Source organism: Brachyhypopomus gauderio, chromosome 1 (assembly GCF_052324685.1).
Source record: "Brachyhypopomus gauderio isolate BG-103 chromosome 1, BGAUD_0.2, whole genome shotgun sequence".
Taxonomy (NCBI): Eukaryota; Metazoa; Chordata; class Actinopteri; order Gymnotiformes; family Hypopomidae; genus Brachyhypopomus; species Brachyhypopomus gauderio.
Genome location: NC_135211.1, coordinates 30,279,519 through 30,299,194, shown reverse-complemented (window position 1 = coordinate 30,299,194; position 19,676 = coordinate 30,279,519). Strand labels below are relative to the sequence as shown.

The 19,676-nt window shown below is 43.9% G+C and overlaps 1 protein-coding gene across 12 annotated transcripts in view; it reads left to right on the top strand.

The window, feature by feature from the left end:
* dock3 (dedicator of cytokinesis 3) overlaps positions 1-19,676 on the top strand; it is a 173,872-nt gene that overhangs the window by 75,016 nt on the left and 79,180 nt on the right. Inside the window, exons 1-2 of one of the 12 annotated variants that reach the window (XM_077008222.1) lie at positions 17,054-17,190; positions 17,486-17,560. The exons of 9 other annotated variants lie outside the window; for them this stretch is intronic. The gene's annotated coding sequence lies outside the window, so the exon portion shown is untranslated. Of the gene's footprint in view, positions 1-17,053; positions 17,191-17,292; positions 17,561-17,602; positions 18,337-19,676 lie in introns of those variants that run through there. 2 more of the 12 variants (XM_077008213.1, XM_077008229.1) reach the window with 2 other exon arrangements.

The following is a 19,676-nucleotide window of genomic DNA, read 5'->3' as shown; positions in this document are numbered from 1 at the left end:
TGTCACACCAAGATAATTCTTGTTGCTAACAGAGGTCCAGTGATCCCCAGTCAGAGCCACTTCACAATAACCTGTTTTACTTCCCTTTCCTCATCATACAGCTGCTGGATTTTCTTCGACATTGTCTTTCTGGATGGTAGTTCGTAACTTGCATCAGCTGACGCAATGTGCAGCGCTTCTTGTAAGCATTTACCTTCGACCACAGAGAGCGAATGTAACCCAGGTCTTAAATGGGTCACAGACACTGATAAAGTAGATTAATGGAGAATGCAAATAATAATTATAATCTATATTTATTCTGAAATAGTATAAATAATTCACTAATAGATTAAAAACTCTTCCAGACAGAGGTTAAAATGAAAAAAAGAGAAACTGTTAATTTATTTCAGAAAAGAAATAAAATAGATTTAAAGGCGCTAAAAAGAAAAAAAAGCAGCCAATCAGTTCTCAGAGGGTTCAATGCGCTAAAAAAGTAGCCAACCAGTTTTCCAGAGAGTGAAAGAGCGCTAAACAGCAGCCAATCATACTGCTCCGTGAGAAGGAGGCGGGTTATGTTGAGGAGTGGGCAGTGCTCGGATACTCAGAACGACTTCTGTGTGAGAGATGAAGAGAGCACTTCTGATCCTAAGAGTATTAAACCTAGAAAATGCTAGGATTTAGCTTTTCTAATCATAGCTGAGTATGGTCGCTGAACCTAGGACGTCTCTAAAGTAGAGTAAACGGAGGAAAGTTTGTCCTTTTGCGAGCTTTTCAAACTTTCTAAGTTAGTCATAGGTAATCTGCAGATGGAGGAGAACTTTGAACCAGGTTTCATCAAAATATACGGTGTAAGAACACCGGGATGGATTCGGTCAGTTTTTTTGGTTGGGATTGATTTATCTTCAAGAACTCTCTTCACATCGCTCAGCTGCACACGGCTGGTGCACTGAGGGGGTGTCAAGATGGCGAGCCAAGCCCGTATCGGACAACACGAGTAAACTTTGAGTATATTTTCCCTTTGGAATATTTTCTTGAGCAGTTTACACTCACACGGACACTGGTAATTGAATGAACTGAATTTTGATTCAAAAGCATTTTTTTTGGAAGAAAAAAATATTAGACACTGAAACAAGACATATTGAGAAGTTAGACATTTTAATTGTTTTGAACAGTTATTTTATTTCTGTAGATTTGAGAACTGTGAAAAGAAAAACAAGAGGTTATTGGTTTTTTTTGTTTTACTGTAACAGTTCATTGTTCTGTAAAACTCATGGTTTTGGGTTAAATAATCTAAAGGTTAATCAAACATAGAACTAATCCTGAACTAACTTCTTAAAACGAAGAATAAATTTCTAAACTCTAGACTACCAAGATAATAAATATAATACTTACCGTAATACTTATCTTCTAAATTAAAGGGAACCTAGAAGGATAAATAAATTAATTAGTTGATAAAATAGCTGTAAATATACTATAATAATAATAAGTACTTACAGAGGTTGACTAAATACATCTAAAAGAAAGAAATATGTGTTAGACCTGATTAACACTTTAACTCAAAGTAAAAGGTGAAACTGAGTAAAGGTGCATATTTACCTGTGGGTTGATCATTCAGATTATTTTTACTTTCTGTGAAAATTGTATTTTGTATTTTGTGAACACCTGTTTTGTTTAAAGATCGTTTGTTTTATTTAAAAGATCTTACAAAAAGAACTTTCAATACATTTTCTAATTTCAACAATCCCTGGTCTCATTTCTTCCATGTACTTGCTCCCCGAGCGAACCTAACTGGTCCATTGGTGTTATCCCTATTGTCAATTGAGGTAACCTTACTGTACGTCATCACCCATTCGTGTCTAAAGCGCTACATAAAACTTGGCGAGCCAGCCAGGAGCATTAAAAACTGAAAGCAGTGAGACCAAATAACTAGAACACGTACCTATAAACTACACAAGTAAGCTAAGCAAAAGCTAGATCTAAATCCATACTCAAAGTGTATACTCACCATGGAGATTGTAGAACAAGAAGCAGTTAATGTCGCTAACTCAGTTCTTGTTAGTGGTTTAACTGAGACAGAGATAGATACAGAACTATTTGACTATTTAGAGCAGCATGGCTACATTGGAAGGGTACTTCATATTGATAACCCCACGTCAGCCTTTCACAAAAGTGCAATAATCGAGTTTAAAAGCTCTTTAGCTCTCGGAACTCTAAGACCTTTGCTGCCCCTTACTTACCGTAGTTCAAGGCAAAAAGATGTCAGCCACAAAAACTGATGCAAACTGGTTCCTAGCAGAGTTTCAAAAGCTAGCAGCACAGAGCAGAAAACCACTAGTAGAACTTTTACAAGAGCAACTCTCCCTATGCCGTGAAACAATGGAATCTCAAGAAGACAACCAAACTGACCGAATCCAAGATGATTCCAGCTTATGTGAGGCAGAACCTATGAATCAAGTGCCTTCAGCTTATCCACATTCACCAACGCATTCTCAGAGCTTCTCAGTGATGAACTCAGAAAGACGATCGGGACATAATATGGTGCTCACACTTGAGGAATTGAACCCACCTGCTATCCAACGAGTTGTTGTTGAACATGTTATAAGGAGTGGAGAAACCGCAGCATCTGCAAATGCCCCAGTAAGGCTCAGAGTCTTTTCAGGAAAGAAACCCCATCCTAACAATGAGATAGATTATGAGACTTGGAGAAACAATGTTGAACTACTACTGCAAGACCCTGCAATGTCAGACTTGTGTCGATCTAGAAGAGTTCTTGATAGTCTTTTGCCTCCAGCAGCTAATCTAGTAAAGCATCTGGGACCACAGGCTTCCCCAAGAGCGTATCTTGATCTACTTGACTCAGCTTACGCCACTGTCGAAGACGGCGATGAGCTCTTTGCTAGATTTTTGAATACTCTACAGGATGCTGGTGAAAAGCCATCTGAATACCTCCAAAAGCTCTACATTGTCTTAAGTAAAGTGATCAAACAAGGCAGTTTACCCCCCAGTGAAATGAACAGGCACCTGTTACGCCAGTTCTGCCGTAGATGTTGGGATAATGCATTACTTGCTGATCTCCAGCTGGAACAAAAGAGGAACAACCCACCTTCCTTTTCTGAGCTTTTGTTCCATCTTCGTATGGAAGAAGATAAACACATCGCCAAAGACGTGAGAATGAAGAAGCATCTTGGTAATGCAAAGTTTCGTGCCAGTTCCCATGCTGTCAGGGCTGAGACTTGTGACATAAGCCAAGAAGAAGAATCCCTTAGTACTGAGGTTAACAGCCTAAGAAAACAAATCAAAGACCTGCAAGGGCAACTTAAAGTGTCAAAGCAGAAGCCAAAATGCCCTGAGTACTCAGGCGGTGCTATTTTAGAGCTGAGACAACAAGTGGCCCACTTACAGAGTCAAGTTGCCAACATGATGGTTCCAGAGCCACAGAAACCCATTGCAATGCTGTCAGAGATGAGAAACAAGAAAAGAGACAGAGCAGTGACACAAGAAACACAGATAAGTGCACCCCGAGAGCCCAGTCAAAGGCCAAGACCATGGTACTGTTTCTGCTGTGGGGAAGACGGACATACTGCTGTATTTTGTTCAGCTGATTCCAATCCTTCCCTAGTAGCTGCTAAAAAGAAGCAATTGATTGAGAAGCAGCATGCTTGGGACAGAGAACGCAATCCAGTGAACCCGGCAATCTCACAGAGAACTAAGAACCCTAATGTTACCAGGGCCAGTGTAAATAACCAAACCATGCAGACCAAAACATATGGTAACTTACCAAGAGGTCTCGTAGGGACCAAGTGTACTTCTAAAGTGGTAATCAATGGACAGACATACAACTGCTTGCTTGACACAGGGTAACAGGTGACAACTGTTTCCCAATCCTTTCATGAGACACATCAGCCAACCCTGAGATGTAACCATATTGGTGATCTTCTAGAAGTAGAAGCAGCTAATGGACAGCCTGTTCCTTATTCAGGTTATGTAGAATTGAATATCACTTTTCCAAAAGAATTTCTAGGTACAGCTGTGGAAGTTCCTACCCTAGCCTTAGTTGTCGCAGACATCAGCAAAGCCACGCGACCCACCTTGCTGATAGGAACAAACACCTTGTATGTCCTGTATGAGAAGCATTTTGAGAGGAATCGGCTCAACCATCAGTCACCGCATCATGGCTATAAAATGGTCCTGAAAACACTGGAAATGAGACATAAACAAACTGAAAACTGCACAGTAGGCACCATAAGGCTCCACAGTAATGTACCCGAGGTCATCCCAGCACGCCAGAGCTCTATTGTGGAAGGATCCGTAAACCACCGAGGTGCCGACCGCTGGGTTGTTCTGGAGTCACCCTCAACAGCTTCTTTTCCTGGTGGCCTCATTGTGACCAACAGCCTGATTACTCTGCCTGACAAGTTTCATGCTAAGCTGCCTGTTGTGCTGAGGAATGAGACAGACCATGATATCACCCTAACTCCTAACAGAGTTCTTGCTGAATTGCATGCACTGCAACAAATCCTGCCCAGTGATGCATTGAACAGCCTCTGTCACAGATGCAAATATCAAGTTCGACTTTGATGATTCACCTATCCCAACTGAGTGGAGAGAAAGGATAGCGTGCAAACTGAGAGCTATGCCTGAAATCTTTGCTCACCATGACCTGGACTTTGGACACACAAACCAAGTGAAACATCGCATCTGATGAAACTCCTTTCAAACAGCGAGCTAGACCCATACATCCTCAGGTCTTTGATGCAGTTAAAAGACATCTAGAAGAGTTATTAGAGTCTGGAGTAATCAGAGAGTCTGAGTCCTCCTTTTCATCCCCTATTGTAGTCAGGAAGAAAAACGGTGAAGTAAGGCTCTGCGTAGATTACCGTAAACTCAATCTGCAAACAGTGAAAGATGCATATGCTCTACCTCATTTGGAGGAAACCTTTTCTCTGCTGACAGGGTCCAAGTGGTTCTCAGTTCTTGATCTGAAGTCAGGGTATTATCAGATAGAGCTGGAAGAAGCAGACAAACACAAAACAGCTTTTGTATGCCCATTAGGATTCTGGGAGTGGAATCGTATGCCGCAAGGGCTCACCAATGCCCCAAGCACATTTCAAAGGCTCATGGAGAAGTGTATGTCAGACCTCAATCTGAGAGAAGTCATTGTCTTTCTGGACGATCTCATCATCTTCTCAGAAACCTTGGAAGAGCACGAGGAGCACCTTTTCAAAGTTCTCCAACGCCTCAAGGAATATGGTCTCAAGCTATCCCCTGAGAAGTGTAAATTCTTCCAAACATCTGTCAGATACCTTGGACACATTGTATCCCGTAATGGAGTTGAAACCGACCCAGAGAAAATTGCAGTCCTGAAGAACTGGCCGAGTCCCAAGAACCTCAAAGAACTGTTCCTTTTTAGGATTTGCAGGGTACTATCGAAGGTTCATCAGAGACTTCTCAAAGATAGTCAAACCCCTGAATGAGCTAACTGCTGGATATGCTCCTAAGAGAAAAGGGTGTCAACTGACCAAAAGTCAAAATCAGTACTACAAGCCAAAAGAACTGTTTGGAGACCGTTGGACAGAAAACTGTCAGGAAGCTTTTGACACAGTCATCGCTAAGCTTACTTCAGCCCCGTCCTGGGATTTGCCAACCCCAGTCTGCCATACGTCTTACACACCGACGCCAGCACCATTGGTCTCGGAGCTGCCTTATACCAGGAGCAGGATGGGCACCAAAGAGTAATAGCATATGCCAGTCGTGGTCTTTCAAAGAGTGAAGCGCGATAACCAGCGCATAAGCTTGAGTTCTTGGCCCTCAAGTGGGCTGTAACAGACAAATTTTCTGACTATTTATATGGAAATTCGTTCACAGTGATTACTGACAGCAATCCGCTGACGTACATCCTCACTTCAGCGAAGTTGGACGCTGCAAGCTACAGGTGGTTGTCAGCTTTGTCAACGTTTTCCTTTAAGTTGCAATATAGACCTGGGAAACATAACCTAGATGCAGATGCTCTCTCACGCCATCCCATGAATACTAGGATAGATTATCCTACATCACAGAAAGAACAAGACAGAATCAGACAGTTTACACTGCAGCACTTACCAGAGCTTACCACTAATGCAGAAGTGAGCACAGAAGTGGTCCAAGCAATCTGTGAAGCTCGGTTAGTATGCCAGCCATCCTTGAATGCATCAGAAGTTGAATCCATTCCCTTAGTCGGATCCTTGGCCACTCATCCTGATTCCATACCTGACGCTTTCGTGTTGGGCGAACATGTTGAAGGGTTTCCTGTAATCCCGATGATAACTGAGGCTGAGTTACAACAGAAGCAGAGATTAGATCCTGTTATCGGAGAAGTAATCTCATCCTTTGAAAGGGGAGAGGTGCCACCCCCATCTGCGAGAAGAGAGATGCCAAAACTTTCCATGATGTGTCGAGAATGGAATCGGTTACAACTGAAGGATGGAATTTTGTACAGGAAAAGACAAGTAGGACAAGATGTCAATTTCCAGTTAGTTCTACCAGAAGAGCTAAGAGAGATGGTAATGAAGAGCCTCCATGATGACATGGGCCATCTAGGATTTGAGCGTACCCTAGATCTTTTAAGAGCACGCTTTTATTGGCCCCAAATGGCATTAGATGTAGAGAGGAAGCTTAAGACTTGTAGTCGCTGTGTACTCAGGAAAGCACCAGCTGAAAGAGCTGCTCCACTAGTTAACATCAGAGCAACCAGACCCCTAGAATTGGTGTGTATGGACTTCCTGTCATTGGAGCCAGATCGCAGTAACACCAAAGACATCTTGGTAATCACAGATTATTTCTATTATTTCAGATTATACACGAACAACACAAATAATGTGACGCGTCATGTATAAACGCGTGCGGAGTCGCGCGCTACGGCCACTCACGAAAGTTTAATCCAGTCTTAATGGTCCAATGAAGGTAATTTAAAAACCAGGACATTTCCTCACTTAAAAAAAAAACCCGGGACGCCCGGGACAGGATGTAAAATACGGACAAGTCCCGGGAAATACGGACGTTTGGTCACCCTATCGTACTAGGAATACATTTATCAGCTAAGTTATCATTACTGACCTGCGCGTTAGCCCCAACATGTTTTGCGTTGAGGTGGTAACGAAGGGTGGAAGTGCTCCAGTGAAAAGCGGACTCCTTCCTATATAAAGTGTAAATAACACTATTTTTGTTTGTACTTCCATCTGGAAGTTTCTTATATTTAAATATCCCATCCACCAGCGTAGCCTCTTCAGTCATCTCCATCATGATCTTATTGTGCGTCCATATAATCTGTATGTCTGGAACTCGTGCACTGAGAAATATTCCATGGTGCAAAAGTGTCTCATGCGTTAAATGTGTTAAAATGTGTTAATTTTTTTAGTGCGTTAATTTTCCTGTAATTAATTAATCAAAAGTAAAACTAGAACTGAGTAGAACTGAGCCAAGAAGAAAGCAAAAATATATATATTTTACTAGGGAAAATAAAAATAGTAACGCACAGTTACTTGGATAAGTAACTTTAATCTGATTACTGGACTGGAAATAGTAGCGCGTTATATTACTCTTTACCAAAAAAAGATTAGAGTAAGATTAGAGTAACGCGTTACTAAGTAACACGTTACTAAGTAACACGTTACTGACGTCACTGGTGTTTTGTGTATGCTTTCGAGGTTGTGTTCATATATCACATTCCTGCTGTATATCAAACATTTCGGGTTACCATAATACTGATTCAGTCAGCAAATACAGAGTACACACATATGACAGCCAGTGCCAGTGCTGTTCTCTGGCCTGAAGCAACAAGGAAGACCTGGAGGACTGCAGGATGTCTAGTGGCATTGACCCGTGTGTTCACGTGACTGGACCGGAGCTGTTTACAAGAGATGGCTGGTGACTGTCAGGAATGATGCCTAATAGCCTTAACTGCATTCACCTGTTGCTCATAACCACACCCTCCCCCCAGAAGTTCATATACACCTTCGTTTCACTTCCTGGTTGCAAAGTTTTGCCAACCCATGTTGCATACCAAGCGTTCCATTCTCCTGTCTACCTTCCTGTGTACCAACCTCTGCTTACTCCCTAGACCTCGTCTCCTGCCTAGCCCCCTGGTACCTTTCAGACTCTGCTATCCTGTTACGACCCCGGACCAGACTGACTACTCCAGTGTAGCTACGCAAGCTAACATTCGCCTCTCAATTACCAACGCATCGACTATTGTTAAATCAATCTGTCAAATAAAGAGCATTGTGCTTTTGCATGTGGATCCCTCTCAGTCCCGACATTACATTACAAAATACTTCGTCAACATGATGGATCCAGCAAAAGCTCCAAATCATCTGGCACACCGGGAGACTACTATCGCTGCGTTGAACGAGACAGTCAGACAACTCACAGAGACGGCTCGAAACTAGGAAGCCACGATCTTTGCTCTGTCAGAAACAGTCCATCAAGTCACCGCAGCCACACAGAACCAAGGAGCCGCAATCCCTGCTCCTACAGTGGCCACCGTTCCACCCTTGAGCATTCCGGTAGCAGCACTCAAACGTTACGACTGATTCCCTGAACGCTGTCGTAACTTCTTGATGCGGTGTTCCATGTATTTCACCTACCACCCTGCCCAGTTCCAAACCGAACTCCAAAAGGTCCACTTTATTATATCCTTTCTCAGGATATAACAGCTCTCAGAAACTGGCACCTGGGGAACGGCCCAGGGCCAGATAGCCATGGATGAAAATAAGGTGGAAGCTGTGACCAACTGGCCAGTACCCCGTTCGACAAAAGAACTACAACGGTTCTTAAGATTTGCGAAGTTCTGCTGTCAGTTCATCAGGGGTTTTGGCACGTTGGCAGCCCCTCTTACCGACCTCCTGAAGGGGGGGGAAGCAGCACTTCGTGTGGACCACCAAGGAAGATCAAGCCTTTAATACCCTAAAGACTGCATTCAAAAGTGCTACTATATTACATCTTCCAGAGCCTAAACTCCCCTTCATCAGAAGTGGGCGTGGGTGCTGCACTGTCACAGAGACAGGGGAATACACCGAAGTTGTTCCCCTGCGCCAATTTTTCCAGAAAGTTAAAACCAGATGACATGAGAGACTGAGAACTCCTCGCCATGAAACTCGCTCTGGAGCAATGGCGTCATTGGTTGGAGGGTTTGGAACAACCTTTCCTAGTATACACAAAAACCTTGAATATTTAAAATCCACCAGATGCCTAAACCCACTTCAAGCCAGGTGGGCTCTATTCTTTTCTCGCTTCCGTTTCTCAGTGTGTTACAGACCCGGCTCCAAGAATACCAAGGCGGATGCTTTATCCCGGATCCACAAGAAGACACCGAGTGACCCCAGAACACATCTTAAAGGATTCTTGTTTCCTTGCTCTCATCTGATGGGACGTTCAGAATGACTTACAGGAAGCACTACGTACCAACCCGGATCCTGATGACTGCCCCGAGGGTAAGCAATACAAGCACCTCATTACTCAACGTTACTGGTGGCCATCGTGGGAGGATGACATCCGCAACTATGTGCTCGCGTATGTAGTTTGTGCTTAATTGTGCACCCCACGTAGCCTGCCTACAGGTAAGCTCCTCCCACTACCTGTTCCCCATTGACCATGGTCACATCTTGCGATCGATTTCATCACAGATCTTCCAGTCTTGGGGGGTAATACCGTTATTCTGGTCGTGGTGGATAGATTTTCTAAAATGTGTAATTTCATTCCTTGCCCCAAGCTACCCACAGCCATGGAAATGGCATCTGACATATTCCAGTATGTGTTTCGCATCTACAGCCTACCTGAGGACTGTAGGTCATCTCTGATCGGGGAGTTAAATTCACCTCCCGCGTGTGGAAACTCACTCCCTTTCAATGCGTCTACAGCTACCAACCGCCTTTCTTCCCATGGGATAAGACTCCTTCGGATGTCCCTGCTCTAGCACTCTAGCATTGCTGAAGCACAGTGCCCGGACCTGGGAGTTAGCTCACGTGCAGCTACATCACACTTTACATACTCAGTCCTCGTTACATCGGACCTTTCAAGATACTTAAATGAGTCAGTGCTGTCACCTATAAGCTCTTATTACCCCCACAGTATTGCATTAATCCCACCTTTCGCGTCTCTCTCCTGAAGCCTGTTCATTTCAGCCCTATGTCTATCCCGGACTGGCCTGACTACTCCAGTGTAGCTACGTAGGTACACCTGTCCAACTGCTCAGTAATGCAAATGACGAGTCAGCCAATCACATGGCAGCAAGACGATCTTCTGCAGTTCAAACCAACCATCAGAATAGGGAAGAAAGGTGATTCAAGTGACCTTGAACATGGCATGGTTGTTGGTTTCAGAAACTGCTGATCAACTGGGATTTTCATGCACAACCATCTCTAGGGTTTATAGAAAGGTCCTAAAAAGAGAAAATATCCAGTGAGTGGCAGTTCTGTGGTCACAAATGCCTTGTTGATGCCAGAGGTCAGAGGAGAATGGCCAGACTAGTTCGATCTGATAGAACGGCAACAGTAGCTCAAATAACCCATTGTTACAACCGAAGCATGCAGACGAGCATCTCTGAATGCACAACACGTGGAACCTTGAGGCGTATGGGCTACAGCAGCAGAAGACCACACCAAGTGCCACTCCTGTCAGCTAAGAACTGGAAACTGAAGCTACAATTTGCACAGGCTCACCAAAATTGGACAATAGAATATTGGAAAAATTTTCAAGTTTTCCTCCAACTGTTTCTCTTCCAATCCGTTTTACCTTTGTTTTGGGAATGTTTTGTTTGTTGCAGCGTGTTTTGCCCACTGCCAGTCAACGCATTTTACGCATTGAGTTTTTTTGGCCTTCTGTTTTATTTTCTTCTGAGTACTTACGGCTTTGCTTTACTTTTTACCCGTTGATTTTTCAGCATTGTTTTGAGTTGTTTATTTTCTATTGTAATGTCACGTCCAGCTCTGCCCTCCTCCCTGGTCCCGCCTAGTTATCCCTGTTTCCTTGGTTTCCCTTCTGTCTGTCACACCCCTGTCTTCAGTGTTCGCACCTGTGTCTCGTTCGCTCCCCTGTTTCAGAGTATATATTCGTCTCGGTTTTACCCTCCTGTTTGTAAGGTTTCCTGTGTATCCTGTGCTTCATTCTCTCCGCGTTCTGTAACCAGTGCTTCCCCTTCGCTTCTCCCGTGTGCTGGTACAGTTTGTTCTATTTTGCCTTCCCTGTTTTGGTTCTGGTTCTCGTTTCGCTTTGCTTCTGTTTCTCCACCTCTCCTGTGCTTACTGTTTCTTACCTTGATTTATTTAGTTGGTTCTTGTTGTGCGTGTTTCCCCTCCGTATTGTTCTCCTCTTCTATGCTCAGCTCTACGTCTTCAGCTTTTTAATGTCTCCCTGTCAGTCTTATTTCCCTATGTAGTTTGGTTTAGTTGTAGCATTTGTCTCTCTTGTTTAGGTTAGTGTATCTTTTATCCTGTGCGTTTCTATCTTCTTGTTCATTTAGTTTAACTGTCCGGTGTAAGTAGTAGTTGTGTCATGCGTTCGTGGTTGTTAGTATATCCGTCGTTGTAAGCCTTGTACTCCTTCCACTAGCGTGTTAAAGTGTATTTTAATGTGTTTAAAGTAGTTTTATTTTGTGTGCTACATGGTTGTTGTGTTGTCACTCTTATGCTCACCCTAGTGTGTATTCTCTTTTATTTGGTTGTTCTCTCTTGTTCCATTTGGTGTTTGTTTAATTTAATAATTTATAGTACTACTTGCGTTTGCGTCACACCCGTCCCCTTGATTCGTTACATGTAAGCTCGCTTCTCTCTCTCACACTGACGATAGGCTCTGCCTATCTTACCATCAGCATGAGCAGGCATTTGGGGCATCAACAACATGAAAGCATGGATCCATTCTGCCTATATCAATGATTCAGGCTGGTGATGGTGGTGCAGTGGTGTGGGGGATATTTTCCTCACACCCTTTTTTCGGCCCATTAGTACCAATTGAGCATGGTGTCAATGCCACAGCCTACCTGAGTATTGTTGCTGACCATGTCCATCTCTTTATGACCACAGTGTACCCATCTTCTGATGGCTACTTCCAGTAGGATAGCGCGCCATGTCATAAAGCGTGAATCAACTCAGACTGGTTTCTTTAACATGACAATAAGTTCACTGTACTCGAATGGCCTCCACAGTCACCAGATCTCAGTCCAATAGATCACCTCTGGGATGTGGTGGAACTGGGATTCACATCATGGATGTGCAGCCAACAAATCTGCAGCAACTGCATGATGCTATGAGGAATGTTTCCAGTACCTTGTTGAATCTGCCACGAAGGTTTAAGCCAGTTCTGAAGGCAAAAGGGGGTCCAACCCGGTACTAGCCAACGGCAGGAAAAACCAAAACCAGATCGAAAAAAAGAGAAAGTAAAAATTGTCCCTCGGGCCTCTCGTTACGACATCACTTCATCTTCATCCTCCTCTTCCTCTCTGAGGCGAGTGAGCTTAAAAAAAAACAAAAAAAACAAAGTGAAACCAAAATACGAGTGCGCTTGATTTTCCAGAGACCTGAGGGAGCATCCTTATTGGCTGTACTGTTCGTGAGGTGAAGCTCCGCTCTGACACGCCCTGTCTTCCGCCCTGTCCTCCGCCCTACAGGTGCTGTCATTTGGCTCACAGTGGATATGTTCAGGGAATTGCCAGACCAGAACAATAATGGTTTGGCCTGATTCATTAGCTTCGTTACACTGTAACCACAACACACACACATACACATATACACACAAACTTTATATGTAAACCCTTACTTAAAGGGAATCAGTAATAGTATATACATTGTATTGTATATTCATTTATCTCTTCACACACACACACACACACACACACACACACTCATGGACATATACACATGTGCATAATCTCAGTTTACACCGCATGTAAAAACAGCTGATATCTTTCACTAATGAAAGTGATGAACTCAGTAGAAAAGAGTAACAGGTCTCATCACAGTGGACACGTCTGTAGTGCGGAGCTGCCGAGTTTTGTGTGGAGGTCGTGAGGCTTCTCTATATTCTCCTGCATTGCTTCACAGTGCTTGTAAAGGTTGCTAAGCAACTAGTTTTTCTGTAGTCAAGTGTTAAAATATGGTGGTTCAGTGTTATGAGCCAAAAGGAGATGCCCAATGATGACTTGTCTGACTGCATCATAGAGAGAGAGAGAGAGAGAGAGAGAGAGAGAGAGAGAGAGAGAGAGAGAGAGAGAGAGAGAGAGAGAGAGAGAGAGGGAGAGGGAGGAAGAGAGAGAACGAGTGAGACAGTCAGTCATTATGAATAGAATTATGAATTATAGAATCCAATGTTCTGTAAAGACCTAAAAAAAATAGTTTGGAGCAAACTTGGGCTTAAATGTTTGCCCTGGCATGAATTGTATAACGCATTATCATGTTTGACCTTTGTGTGAGTAACGTTCAAAGATTAGCCGTTATTTCATGCCATTCTCCCATAATCCCCTATTAATCTAATATATTCTCTTCCTTGTCTTTCTTTTTATAGAGATTATGTACTTAGATATAGTTATAGCTTAGTACCCCCAGGAGAATCAGAGTTTTAGCCATTATATTTGGTTAATGCACAGGTATTACAACAGAGGAGATGGCGGCTTATTCATCTGTATGATTGCTGTGTCCCCTCACCAGTAGTGTAGCTGCAATTCAAAGATCAAAGAACAAAGTTATATCCATTAGAGATTAAGTGAGCAAGTGATTTGGAGACCACTACCCACAGTCATGCCTCATTAGCAGAAAAATCCACAAATCCACAGAGAAACATACAGCAATTCACTATTTTCATATACAAATAGGGTGTCTGTTTTTTTCTCTCTCTCAAGATGGTTCATACATGCGATACCAATTATTTCCACCCAAGAGAGCTCTCAGAGTGTTAAAGAGTCATAAAAAGTGAGCTTTCATAACTAAGGTACAGAATTCTCTGGATCATTCTGAATTCCAGTGGATGTAGTGGTAGGGAATGTTATAGCACAGTCTGCTTCTGTGCTATAGAGCGGAGAAAAACAGGACACATGACTCACCTCCTCTGACTCATTTGCCTGGAACATTATGCTCAATTACATGTCCTACATATTCCTTAGTATCAGGAGTACAGAATGAATCCATGTTTGCTCCTACAGTGTGTAAATTCCTGTATACATGTTTGGTAAAGGCTGTTGGGTAAAGAATTGTCACAGTACATGACACCATGCAACGAGAGCCCCTAGATGGGTTTCTTGTCCTAGATCTTTAACCCTTTGACCAGGAACTGAGTTGAGCCTCATTTATCTTCACATATATTAGAAGCATCAAGAAATCATCTTCTGTGGAGAGGCTTTGAGCCATGCCAATGGCTTTTTCCTGGTATCGACCTCCAGATGCTGATCTTAATGAAGGGTCGCGCCCCCATTTCTCTCTACTGACACCTGCTGACTTCCATTGATCCTGCCCTAGTAATGTGTTGATTATTGCAGTCTCACTGGAACCTGCACTTCTGTGTATAGGTGGGGAAAATGGGCCCAACAAAATGTGTTTTATGCAAGGACCAGAGGTTATAGCCTCTTAATTTAAGGAATAAGTTGTTTTCAAATGCCAATGTGGATTAGTTAGCGTGTTCAATTAGCAAATATCAATTAGCATGATATTTGTATAATGCTAATTGATCTTTCTAGCTTTCATTAAGTATAGATGACATGGGCTTTCTATGTGTCCCATGAAGCACTGCAGTTAACTGCTACAACTGATGTTACTGGCCATAACGTTTGCATTTCATCAAAGTTGTTTGTTTGCATTTCAAAGCTCATCAAAGCCAGACATGTTGTGTCTTATGAATTCTGTCTGGCTGTTCATGGTTTTGAAGATCGTGTCATTATTTCTCTCTCTGAATGCATCATTCTAATGTCTTTGTAATGGCTTAAACAGTCGTAGAAAGCCCAGTGATGGCATTTGCACTTGGATAAACATGTGTCAAATGCAAACACTAGAAATAAAGAGACTCCCAAATGATACTACAGTAGGCTGTTAAACTTAAAGGAGGATAAATTGCCATTATAATGGGTCATTATATTACACAGTGCAGTTCTTGAGGAATTGGCCAGTAGCAGAATTTTTATGCTTTTGCTTTATTCTCCATATTAGATTAGACATGAAAAAAATGAAACTGACTAAGAGGTTAAAGTACAAGGTATAATGTATCAGGTATATTCTGAGGGTATTTACATCTATATTGGCTGAATCATGTAGGAATCACAGCCCTTTTTTAAGCCTAGTCTCCATTTCAGAAAATTGCATGTAATTGGATCTTAAATTAAATAGTTGTTTAGTGCTTGTGTGCAGACCCTCTGTCTGGAACCAGTGGACATCATCAGGCACTGTGGATCATCTGCTGGGCTCTTCAGTGCAATCTTGTGTTCAGGAATTGAAACACATACTTAGTAGAAATCAATGTGGGTCACCCATAGTTTCGCTTTTTCACAAACTCCGCTGTCTTCTTGGTAGCATGTTGCAGGACGTTGTCCTGCTAGCGGGTGCAGCAGCATTAACTGAGGCATTTGTGCTTGAGATATTTCTGTTCACTTCAGAATTCATCCGGAAGACGGTCGTGTACAGTGCAGAATTCATCCGCCAGCATTGGCTAACTGGAGAACAAATCCTACCTGCAACCATGCATGTACCACACAGGACACAGAACCTTTTCAGGGTTCTGTGCTACACGTTCCTCTGCAGGACACTCTTGGACTCACCTGTCCGTGAGACTTTGTCCCGTAATTCTGCAGGCTTATTATGAACTTTTTAGCAACTCTTCCTGGGTCCTTTCTGTTCCCGGGACTTGCCGGTCCTTAGCAGCTTTCGTGCTGATGTATTCAAATCCTGATGCTACTTTCTGATATATTTATACTTACATCCAGCATTGTGTGCGTGAGCTGTTCACCAGGTTTTTCTTTAGATTGGTCGCAGCATGGCCTTCACTGGTCTGCCAGGATGTTTGCTATCTCTGAACTTGCTGGTCGTGCTTTTGTCTTCGCAATGCACCAAGAGCATCGTAGCACAAACAAACATTACATACAGGGAACTGGTCTTGTGACCAGAGGGTCGTGGGTTCGATTTCCAGACCTGAGGCCATAACTGAGGTGCCCTTGAGCAAGGCACCTAACCCCAACTGCTCCCCGGGCGCCGGGCTAGGGCTGCCCACCTCTCTGGGCACGTGTGATCCAAAGCCACTAGTAATCGTGTGTGTGTGTGTGTGTGTGTGTGTGTGTGTGTGTGTGTGTGTGTGTGTGTGTGTGTGTGTGTGTGTGTGTTCTAACTGCACAGATGGGTAAAAAGCGGAGGACAAATTTCGATTGCGGTGAAAAATCACAATTGACAAAATATGGCATTTACATTTACATTTTGCTGTCTCAGATTGAGATTATTCATCTCCAAGATGTTTTAGTGGCTCTGATATTGTGCTCAGAGGAGGAGACAACAGCAGCAGACCACAGAACCAGATGCCAGACTAATCGGCTCCAGAACTCTTGTTTGCTCTTATGGTTTAATAAAGTCATGGCACCCACCTGACCAAGAGCCCAACTCACCTTTAGATGGTTTGATTCCTGAAATAGTTCACGTCAACTTTCGGCATGGCCGTCTGTGGCAGCCTATAGATCCGTACTATTGTTTTCCAACATGTTGCCAGCTGAAATCGAGTTTAACTTAATTTGCGTTTAAGTCTTAAGGCATTCAGGTGAAATGTAGTGCATTGTGTCATATATAAATGTGCCTTGCTGCTTTATGTGTATGTACGAGTCTCAGTGTCGCTTCCGTGCCTTTAAAATCACCTCATGCACTCGCTGGTAGGTGGACGAGCGCTTGTTGTGTTTACAACTGTGATATCTGTTCCTGCCTGTGAGGACTAATTATGGGGAGGACGGGACAGCACAGCTAGTGTGACTGGCAGCCGCTCGGACCAATGGCAGCCTTCGCTGGCTCTGAGCTTTTTTTTGCAATACGGCGAGGGAGGGTGTGGGTGTGTGGGATGCTGAGAGCTTCATGCAATGTTAGTTAGGTAACTGTAATACATTTGTGTGTCTGTGTGTGTGTACATGTGTGAGTGTGTGTATATGTGTGTGTGGAAGGAGGGAGTTAAAAAAAAGAGGGAGTTTGGGGAAGGAAGAGAAGAGAAGAGTGCACCGGAGAGGAAGAAGGGGTATGTGCATGAGCTGTGTGTGAAGAGTTTATGAGACATGAGTGTGTGGGATTATTAATATGTGCCGCACACCTTAATAGCTCTGGAATCCTTACGTTCCAGCTTCCCGTGGGTGGCTGTGTGTGTGTGTGTGTGTGTGTGTGTGTGTGTGTGTGTGTGTGTGTGCGTGCGTGCGTGTGTGTGTGTGCCTGAGAAAAAGAGAGCATGTGAGGGAGAGAGAAAGCAAGAGGAAGACCGGTTGCGGAGGAAAGGAGCTTGGGCTACTTGACAGGCTATCATTTGCTCCTCACTTCAGGCTAGCAGCTCATGTTTACATCATTCCCGCCGGGGCTGAGGCACAGAGCAAGAGGAGGCGGTGGCCACCGTGGCGGTAAGTGACCGAGTCTCACGAAGACCCGCACGCTTTGGGCTGAGGTCCTTTTCATGCTGTGGCATGGCCTGCTGGTCAGTTTATTTTGTAAAATAACACGTTGATCTGGGGATTGTAGTTTTTCTTCTCGTTCAGGGCCTCAGATCATGTCGGGGCTGTGACCTTAACACGTGCTAATGACAAACGGATGGGTGTTTTGGCTGTCGTGCGGGTGTCTGTCCGTTATTGTAACGGTCTCTGTGGCCATCACAAGCGGAGTGAACGCTCTTCTTTAAATAACAGCTCCTTTTTCCTTGAAAGCCAATGCGCCGCAATGTTAAGACTTCGGAAAAAGAAGCTTGTGGGCTTTGGTTTGTGGGACAAAATGGTAAACTCCTGGAAGCGGATCTGACTCGTGAGGACCCAGGTCGGCACGACGCTGGCTGAGGTGCCGTAATGTGTTGGTGGGGACCTGAGGACGGGACGGATGATTGGGCTCAGGCTGAGGGAGGCTTCCCGCTGCAGAACCGCACGGCCCGTCTCTCTCCAGCTCACCGAGACCTCTGTGTTTACTGGGTCGTGTCATCATTGATCCCTCGTGTCGTTGTTCTGTGGTACCACACCGTCTGTCTTCGGTTTGCCTTCACAATAACGACTCTGACAGGGACACTGTAAATGAGAGGAAATGGCTCATAATTTGTCCTGGACCACAACTTTGCACTGCACGCTTTGACGTAGAGAGGCATAACGCAAAATAATGTGGGTCTCTTTTATTGTCAAGTTCATCTCAACAGTTGGTAAGAGCACAACGCTTCTCATCTTTTACAATATACCCTGTCAATCATACTGGGACTGCTCAGCCAGCATGCAAACACACACACACACACATGCGCGCACCCACACTTGCATGCTGAGTGGACAGTCCTTACAGGCAGAGTGTAACTCAGACCGGTGTGCGTTTGTGTGTCGCCATCAAAGGTCAAGCCAGGTTAGGAGATGATTCACACACTTTCACACACCCACCCACACCCTCCCACACACACACACACACACACACACACATGCTCACACACCAGTTACATCTCTAGATTATGAAACAATGGCCCCGTTGAAAAGAGTGATGCCATTTCTCACTTTCATGTGCTTACTGTATTAGAAAGTGGCTGAGTAGATTAAAGTTTCCCACCAGAACATACAGACTGCCTGGCTTCACTCCTAGATAAGGCTTCGGGAATGTGGTGCCCAATCAGACACAGGCTTCGTTATCTCTGCTACAGTGTCTGTTCCAGGAACGAGGGTGCTCCTGTATGGTGGGTACCTCAGTGGCCCCAAACTCCCACTTGGTTTTACCTTAATAATAACAAATCTGAACCCCAGGACAGGGGACAGGGGGAACCCCAGTGGTCTGTATATATTCTAGCTGGAACTGTGTCTGTGCCCTGGCCAGCTCCATTAAAAAATGTCAGCGGAACAAAGTATATAATTTCAAAATGAGATTAATTCAAACCTTCAACCCACCCATTAGCGCATTTCAAGCTTGGCTGTGGTGGAATCCCTGTGGGCAAGAGTTTAATGTTTGTCAAATGAGGCTTTCAGCTGAGAAGACGTCCTTCATACTTTTACCAGCAGATGTTTTAAGCTAGATGGATTATCTGACCTAAGCTTTGCAATATGTAACCACATCAATATCCTCAGAATAGAAGCACACTAACCTTAGGGCTAGGGGCACTTTCGACGTGGCTCTGTTCTGAGAAATACATATACAAATACAAAAAAAAAAATAAATAAAAACAGTTAAGAAAATGTGTTTCAAAATGCTGACTAAAAACCATGGAGACAGACCCAAGAACACAGTTCACACGAGCTCGTATAATGTTAGGGTATTAGCAAGCCGGTACGTCCTGAATCGTGTGTTTACGTGCTGTTGTTGGCACGGAGCCGCCCCCAGTCCTCCCCTCAGAGTGGGCTGACTCACGGGTTTGTGTGCGATGGTAGCGGCTGCAGGCACTGGCACTCACCTGTGCTGGCCACTTCTCTCCCACCTACAGCCTCTCCTGTGCCCACACTCACATTTGAAAAAGCAAAGATGGTGGGTGGTTAAAGAAATGCAGAAAAAGAGAAAGAAGGAGTTTTGGAA